The following is a 9,483-nucleotide window of genomic DNA, read 5'->3' as shown; positions in this document are numbered from 1 at the left end:
TTCCTCCTCTGTAATCTGGACATGTTGCAAGATGTCACCATCTATTTCCCTACAGTCTATATCTCCCATATCCTTTTCGACAGTAAATACTGATGCAAAATACTCATTTAGTATCTCCCCCATTTTCTGCGGCTCCACACAAAGACCGCCTTGCTGATCTTTGAGGGGCCCTTATCTCTCCCTAGTTACCGTTTTGTCCTTAATATATTTGTAAAAACCCTTTGGATTCTTCTTCATTCTATTTGCCAAAGCTATCTCAATACCCCTTTTTGCCCTCCTGATTTCCCTCTTAAGTATACTCCTACTTTCTTTATACTTTTCTAAGGATTCACTCAATCTATTCTGTCTGTTCCTGACATATGCTTCCTTTGTTTTCTTAACCAAACCCTCAATTTCTTTAGTCATCCAGCATTCCCTATACCTACCAGCCTTTCCTTTCACCCTGACAGGAATATACTTTCTCTGGATTCTTGTTACCTCATTTCTGAAGGCTTCCCATTTTCCAGCCGTCCCTTTATCTGCGAACATCTGCCTCCAATCAGCTTTTGAAAGTTCTTGCCTAATACCGTCAAAATTGGCCTCTCTCCAATTTAGAACTTCAACTTTTAGATCTGGTCTATCCTTTTCCATCACTATTTTAAAACGAATAGAATTATGGTTGCTGGCCCCAAAGTGCTCCCCCACTGACACCTCAGTCACCTGCCCTGCCTTATTTCCCAAGAGTAGATCAAGTTTGCACCTTCTCTAGTAGTTGTTGTGTGTTAATGGTGGAAAAAATAATGTTTATAGTTGTGATGCCAATGAAGTGGTCTGCATTGTCTTGGATGATGCTAAGCTTCTTGAATGGGGTTAGAACTGTACCCATCCAGGCAAATGGGGAATATTCCATCACACTTTGGACCTTTGCCCAGTGCTGTCTCATATGGATACATTCCTCAAGTTTACTGGCATTCCTTTCTCAAAGGAAGACTCTGGTGGATCAGATGCCTACTTCCTTGAACCATTTACAGGAAATAATCACTTTCTTCAGTCTTCATGGCACAAATGGTACATATTCCAGTGGCTCAAGGAATCAAGGTCATAGTGATTTCGTTAAGAGGTGCACGCTTGTGAAGTATAACTTTAAAGAAATATAAATTTGTGTAAGCTTGACTTTCTGGAAATATGTGAAGTTGTTTGTATGACTTCTAATGTATATTGTGAAGAAAATAACAGCATGCTGATTACGAAGAGAAAGAAAGCAAAGAATGGAACTGTTAGTGAATCAGCTTTCTTACTTGACAGGCTTCAAACTCTATGCATTCAAGCTGCACTAAGCTGAAACTAAGAGAAGGCATTAGCCAGAGCATTTGGGTCAGAAATGGTACCAGCAGAGTCATATCATCACATATTGACCAAGTCACGATCTATCTCCCTTGCATATGTATACATTTGAATTGATCTCCACAATGCTTTGAACCTGAGTAGTAAACTATTTTAACATATTTTGATTATCAGTATATGGCCTTACCTTGCTATAGCTTTTTGGAAATAAAGCTGCTAAAGTAAATACACCCAGTATAGGTCCTAGAATTACTCCTTCAAAGGTTAGCGTTGCCTCGGCAGAACGAAATGTAAGAAATACATTTACTTTCCGAGTTATGCTGGGTATCATTGTTAAAATGCATTTATAACTCTGCAAAGTAAAAAGCAAGTTATTTATCAATGGGAAATGCTCCACACTCTATTTTCTACTTAAGTATTTCCAATGTTTCATATTTCCAATTCATATTTCCATCTTTGCCAGTATTTTGCCTTTGAAATTTCTTTACCTGAATTACATTTCTTCTAAAATTGAGCTGAGTCCAGCCAGGCCTATTGTTGTTAATCCAAAAGTCATTGCTGTATCATGAAAGAATAATTAAGAGATTAATCCAACTAAATTGTCATTTTTAGACATACATCTTAAAAAGATCATCCTTTATTTTAGACTGCAATTTATTTATTTTGTGATGATTGTTTGAAATCTCAGAGTTTTTGCATATATCAGAAATTCTGATCAAGACCCGGATGAACTGGGATAGAGCTGGAGAAAGGATTTCATGAGGACTCTGGCTGGTGTTTTCTGAATGGGTCCCTTCAATACTTTTTCTGGCCGTTGACATGGGAGCATATGAGGGAGAAGTAACTACTGATCAGGTGTCATTTAAGCCATCTGTAAGTATTATGACCAAGATAATGGCAATCATACATCCTACTCTGAGGTCTCAACAGAACTGATATAAGCTGAAAGTTGGTGCAATTCCTGCCGTGATTTGGAATAAGATTCCAAATTTTTAATCAAAAAAGATAAACAGACCCTTATGTGATTGTTTTGCTTCTAAAAGACACCCACTTAGTTGGCTGGAAATGGAAGTATCAAAGAGGACATTCCTTGAGGGCCTTCTGTTGACTGAAGCCACTTCAACATTTTGATAACTTAGAGTAGATGCTGATGCATCCTTTTGTATACAGGATCTATCCTAGTCATACAGATAACCAGGCTTTTGGGAGAGGGATGGTGACCAGTGAATGCAATTTGTGCACTGCAACACTTCAATGCTGGAGCAGATCCCCAGAGTCTGAGACATATAGACCTCATTTTTGATGGACATGAGAGATCTTTAGATGGCAGGTGGTGATTCTGGGATACCTGATCCTTTTCCCAGAGTTTCCGCTTTTCATGAGTGCCTTTTCAGGATGCAGACTGATTCGGTTTGTCAACCAGCATCCATCACTACTACCCTGATCAGATCCATTGTAGGAATAGGCACATTCTAGCCCTTCTCACGAAGAGGGTTAGCTTTTGAAAGATTTGTAGTTAATGGCCCCACAGAGGTGCCCTGAACTATGAATCACATGGGGGAACCTTTTGCAAAGTTAATTCAAGAGATTCACATAATGCCCCTGATGCCAATCTATGCACACTGCACTCATCAATCCCCATGGACCCCTCATAATCTCCATACAAGTCCATGGCACTTCTAGTCATTCACTCACTATGTATTTTATAAGCAATGAACCATATAGTGACAATAATGTGTAAAAAAAAAGAAACATTCACTTCTAATTTTGCTTTCTTTAAAACAATTCAGGTCTGGCAGCATCTCAGGAGAGAAATCAGAGTTCTAAAGAATGATTACTGGACCCAAAATGTGAACTCTGATTTCTCTCTGCAGATGCTGCCAGACCTGCTGAGATTTCCCACCAATTTCTATTTTTGTTTTTATTGCTGCTAACCTTTCATCTCTTTCTTACCAAAAATCTAACTCTGCCTTAAAAATATACAAGGACTCTACTTCTTTTAATGGAAGAGATTTCTAAAAGCTTGCAACCCTTTGAAAAAAAATCTCATCTCTGTCTAAAATGGGATACCAAATATATTCAAACAGGAAAACTCTAGATCTAGAATCTCCCATAAGAGTAAGCTTCATTTCTATATTCAATCTATATAGATTATTTAGGATCTTATGTGTTTCAACTGAGTTGTTTCTTCATCTTATGAACTCAAGCAGATACAAATTATTCCAGCCTAAACTCACTTCAAAAAACAACCTGCTCTTTCCAGATATTAGTAAATCTTCCCTGAATTGTTTCCAACTAATTTACATCCTTTACAATTGTGGCCTTCCCACAATTGGAGCTTATTTCTAAGTTCTACTCAATTTTCCTTGCAATAAAAAAATTCCATAAGCTTTCCTAATTACTTGTACCTACATACTAATTTTGTGTAATCCATTCCTAGGTTCAACTGTATCAACAGACTAATGGATTTCAGGGTTCTCAACCAAAAATTATAAAAAAGAATGTGGGCATGACTGATTAGGCCTGCATTTATTGTCCATTTCTCATTTCTATTACAAAAGTGGTAGGGGGCCATCCACAGTAACAGTGAAGGAACAAGGTTTAGTTTTGAGTCTGAATTGGGTGTGGCTAAGAACGGGACTTGCTGGTGGTGATGCTTCCACAAATCTGCTACCATTGTTCTTCTAAGTGATACAGGTCACAAGATTGAAAGGAGCTTTAGCAAATTATTGCAGTATATCTTGTGTATGGTATAGATTGTTGCCACTGTGCTTGGGTGATGCTGGGAGTGAATAATGAAGGTGTGGAATGGGGTGACAACCATTTGGATTATTTTGTACGGGAGATTCTTGTGTGTTTTGGAGCTTCAGCCACTTAGGCAAGTGGAGAGTATTTCATGGCATTTCTAACTTGTGCCTTGTAGGTGATAGACAAGCTCTGGGGAGTCAGGAAGTGAGTTACTTCACCGTAATATTTCTAGCCTCTGCTTATGTAGTCATCGCATTATATAGCTGGTCCAGATTTGTTTCTGGTCAATTATAATCTCCAGAAATAGGTAGTGGGGAATTTAGCAATGGTAATGCTACTGAATATCAAGGCACAATGATCAGATTCTCTCTCATTAGATAATCATTGCCTGGTACTTGCATGGCACAAATATTAAGAGTCACTTATCATCCTAAGGGTGGATTTTGTCTAGCTCTTGCTGCATATGGACACAGAATGCTTCAGTATCTGAGGAGTCATGAATGGTGTTGAACCTTGTGCAATCATCAGCAAATATCCTCACTTTTGACCTTATGGTGGATGGAAGATCACTGAAGAAGCAGCTGAAGATGGTTGGGCAGAGGACATTACCTTGAGGAACTCCTGCAGAGATGTCCTGTGACTGAGATAATTGACTTCTATCGTCCTTTATGGTAAGTTTGATTCCAACCCATCAGAAAGTTTCCTCTTCCCCTAAAACCATTTCTATTGTCTACTATTTTGCTAGAGCTTCTTAGTGCCAAACCACCTTCACCTCAACTTTTGAGTTAGGTCCTTTGTCCATATTTAGATTAAAGCAATAATGAGGTTTGGAGCTGACAGACTCTTGCAGAAATTAAACTGAGCATCATTGAGCAGATTAATTCTGAGTAAGTGATGTTTGAAAGTAGTAACAATGACACCTTTGATAACTTTACTAATCATTGAGAGTAGATTAATAGCCCTTAATTAATGTTATTGGACTTTGTTGATATTCATTAGACTGTTGAAAAAGCCGAACTCTATGCCAAGGGAAACATTGCTTGATTGACAACTTGGCTTTCTGAACTCTCTGTCCCTTACACAATGTTCATAGGAGAGCACATGTATCATTGCATTTGTCTTTAATGGTTTGTGCTTAAGATGACATTGTCAGTCCATTCAATATTTTCTTTTCAACCTGCTTGGAGATGGGTGCTACACACTTCAGGAGAGAGTAGAACGTGAACCCATGCCCCCTGGCTCAGAATAGAGATACTACTTCTATGCCACAAGAACTCAACACAATGGTTATTTTTTATAGATATTTTTATTAGAAATTTAACATTTTTACAAGCTTACAAAAATAGACAAAACTCTCAAATATAAACATGGATATACAATTAAATCAAATATACAAGAGCCAAAATTTAACAAAAGAATAAAAAAAACGAAAAAGAAAAATAAACAAAACTCAACTATCTACTAATCTAACCTACAACTAACCAGAGTGTATATTTAAGTCTCTTACATGCTCGGAATGTGTTAACATCAGATGTAATAAAACCCGTATTCATGCGGGATTCCTCTCCTAAGGGGCCCCGGACCAGCCAGGTTTGTAATCTCAATTAAATAAAAGCCCTTGTTAGGATAGCCGAAATATCTGTATTTATGTAATTCAAGAAGGGCTGCCATATTTTATAAAATAATTCGGTCTTTCGGTGCACCACATTTGTAAGGAAGTCAAGGGGAATCAACACAATGTTAATAGGTTTCACTTGCTTGTAGTTGCTGATATGAAAAGACATTTTACTGTCTTGTAGTGATAAGTTTTTAACAAGTGGGATGTCATGAGTGAGTAAATAATTCCTTTAAATCTTTAGGATAGCCGAAATATCTGTATTTATGTAATTCAAGAAGGGCTGCCATATTTTATAAAATAATTCGGTCTTTCGGTGCACCATATTTGTAAGGAAGTCAAGGGGAATCAACACAATGTTAATAGGTTTCATTGCTTGTAGTTGCTGATATGAAAAGACATTTTACTGTCTTGTAGTGATTAAGTTTTTTAAAAGTGGGATGTCATGAGTGAATAAATAATTCCTTTAAATCTTCTTTTAAAATACATCCTAATATCAGATTAGGGCTTATGGTTCTGCAAAGTGAGTTGTACATGAATGGGCATGGAAGTGTTATGGTCTGCCATGAGGAAATGAAGCATTTCAGGAACAGAAATGGAGCATGTCTGGCATGGTGGCATGAGGCACCATGGGGGTGGTTGGAAGGACAGGATGTGGTGTGGATAGAGCCTGGGGAGGATGTTGTGAGTGATGGCTAGCCAGTCAGCTTTATATTTTTCATTGTAACTCAAAGTCCCATAGAACCAAGGTGAACCTTTTAAATAGCCTGCCTCACTAATGGGCAGACCTTGCAGCTGTCTCCAGCCTCTTTCCTGAATCACCCGGCCTAATAGTGTGTTATTATTCTACAGACTAAATAATAACCACCTTTCCAGTGTTGGTCCTGAAGCCAAGAATTTTCCTGACTTGTCACGCAAACCTCAAGATGAGGTCATAGAATATAATGTATATATTATATGATTATGTAGTGATTGGAATCAAATTGGCCAGGTGGATCTTGTTCAGTATGAAATCCCTGAGTAGATATTTGGGTGTCCTGGCTCATAAATATTAACAGGAGTCTCAGAGTGTCTCCTCAGTCTAGAGACTGACACTGAGCTAGTTGGTCAGAGTCCATGTACTGTGCTCATATAAATAAAGGGTAACTGGATACCAGCCTCTGTGTAGTTATTTCAGTGGCGACAAGAGAGAACAGTATGCTCCCTACAAAAATTTACTTGCAACAGTTGTCTTTGAGTTGGGGTAAGCATTTCTGGCGTCACGCCTTTATTTGGGAAGCTTAACTCGTTCAAAAGTGCCATTGAAGATTGGGCCCAGTATATGGAATTAATGCATTATTTTTCCAGGGTAAATGACATTGGGGCAGAGGAAAAGCAACAAGTACTGCTTCTGACTGCTTGCGGACCCTCAGCATTTTCGATTGTTAGGAGCCTCAACTTCCCCTGGGATACCAGTCTAAAACTTTTGAGAGTCCACAGATTTAGTTAAGGAATATTACGATCTCAAGCCTCTCATTAATTCTGAGATGCTATCAGTTTTATATGGCTGTTCAAGAACCAGTTAATTGTATTGGGATTTTTGATGAGGTTAATATGACTGGCAGAGGCATGTGATTTTTGTCATCCCTGAATGAGATGCTGAGAGACCATTTGGTATGTGGGATTAATAATGTAACCATGCAGAAGCGCCTATAAGCTTTCTCATTACAAAATGTGGCAAGTGGAGCCAGTGATCTACAGGGCATCCCAATGGAAAAAGACACATTCACCTGACCAACTGAGCTTGGAGAAAACCACATGAATGGAGGCAATCACTGAGCCTCATGGAGGACATGTCCTGAGCAGAGAGACCCTAGGTCAGCACACAGCAAAACCCTGAAACATAACCCAGCCTAAGCCAAGTGGCTAGAATGTTCTTCAAGATCCAAGCTGGCAAATCACTGTAGTTGCTGCTGATGTGTGGATTTGGGACAATAAAGGAATCCTAGAGAGTCTGACTTGAGTAAGAGAACTCATAGGCTAGTATCCAGGAGAGTACACACCCTAGAAAGTACATCTAAATCGGGCTTGGTACAATTAAATTGCTTAACAACAGCCAAATTAGAATTAATCAAAATAAATGTCTGGTTAAATAGTCACCTCTTTCTCATGGAAGTCGATACCAGCACAGCTGTATCTGTGGCTACAGAGCCAGTCTTTAACAAGATGCACTCTGGATTCCAAACCTGAAGTTTGCACAAGACCTTGGCCAAATAAGAATGTACAGATTAGATTCCCCACAGTATGGAAACAGGTCATTTGGCCCAAGTCCACACTGACCCTCCGAAGAGTAACCCACCCAGACCCATTCCCCTACCCTATATTTACCCTGACTAATGCACCTAACACCACAGGCAATTTAGCACAGCCAATTCACTGACCTGCGCATCTTTGGATTGTGGGAGGAAACCAAAGCACCTGGAGGAAATCCACACAGATACTGGGAGAATGTGCGAACTCTGCACAGTCACCGGAGGTGAAAATTGAACCCAGGTCCCTGACACTGTGAGGCAGCAATGCTAACCACTAAGCCACCATGCTGCCCTGAGGAACTGTTACAGATTAAGAACAATAAAACAAAGAACAAAGAAAATTACAGCACAGAAACAGGCCCTTTGGCCCTCCAAGCCTGCGTCGATACAGATCCTCTATCTAAACCTGTCACCTATTTTATAAAGATCTGTATCCCTTTGCTTCCTGCCCATTCATGTATCTGTCTAGATACATCTTAAATTACGTTATCGTTCCCGCCACTACCAACTCTGCTGACAAGCATTCCAGGCCCCCTGAGTAAAGAACTCTCACTGTGAACTCATAACCCCTTGTAATTGAGTTCTGCACTCTGAGAAACAGTTTCTTGCTATCCATCCTGTCTATACCTCTCATGAATTTGTAGACCTCAATCAGGTTCCCCCTCAACCTCCTTCTTTCTAATGAAAATAATCCTAATCTATTCAACCTTTCTTCGTAGCTAGAGCCTTCCATACCAGGCAACATCCTGGTGAACTACCTCTGCACCCTCTCCAAAACATCTGGTAATGTAGTGACCAGAACTGTATACAGTTATTCCAAATGCGGCTGAACCAAAGTCCTATACAACTGTAACATAACCTGCCAACTCTTGTACTCAATACCCCATCCAATGAAGAAAAGCATGTTGTATGCCTTCCTGACCACTTTGCCATATGCCTTCTTGACCGCTAAGGGTTCAACTTTGGTTCTGGTCTCCTATGGGAAGTAGTTGGTGCAGTTACCACCAATTGTAGTAAAAGGCTCAGGCCCAAGCATATTGTTGCTGAATTGGTTGAGAAAGATTCACAATGATTAGCTCATCATTTTTCGATTAGAAAATGGCTGCCTTAGTGAAGTCTTAATTAAATACACAGAAGATCTTCAGGTAGGTCCAGGGACTATTTAAAGAAGCCAAGGCCACTGTACAAGTTGACCAAGAAGTAATTCTCCGATTCTGCAATGCCTGCCCAGTGCCATTTGCCCTAGGTACAAAAGTAGAGCCAGAATTCATGAAGCTGGAAAGTAAAGGAATTATCAAACCAGTACAGTTTGCAGCTTGGGCAGCACCAGTTATACCGATAGTGTAGCCAAATAGCTCGGCTCACCTTTGTGGGGTTTTTGAGCAAACTATCATAGCAGATGAATAAATGTCCACTTTGCTGCATAGAAGACTTGTTGGCAAACTTGGGCGAGGTGGGGAATCTGTCCTTCACTAGTCTGGACATGAGCTACACCAACCTCCAATT

The 9,483-nt window shown here is 39.6% G+C and overlaps 1 pseudogene; it reads right to left on the bottom strand.

Annotated features, from left to right (window-relative positions):
* LOC122562358 overlaps positions 1-9,483 on the bottom strand; it is an 87,668-nt pseudogene that overhangs the window by 12,092 nt on the left and 66,093 nt on the right.

Source organism: Chiloscyllium plagiosum, chromosome 24, assembly GCF_004010195.1.
Source record: "Chiloscyllium plagiosum isolate BGI_BamShark_2017 chromosome 24, ASM401019v2, whole genome shotgun sequence".
In the NCBI taxonomy this organism is placed as follows: Eukaryota; Metazoa; Chordata; class Chondrichthyes; order Orectolobiformes; family Hemiscylliidae; genus Chiloscyllium; species Chiloscyllium plagiosum.
Note: the sequence above shows the minus strand (reverse complement) of the source record. Positions and strands in the feature narration are given on the sequence as shown.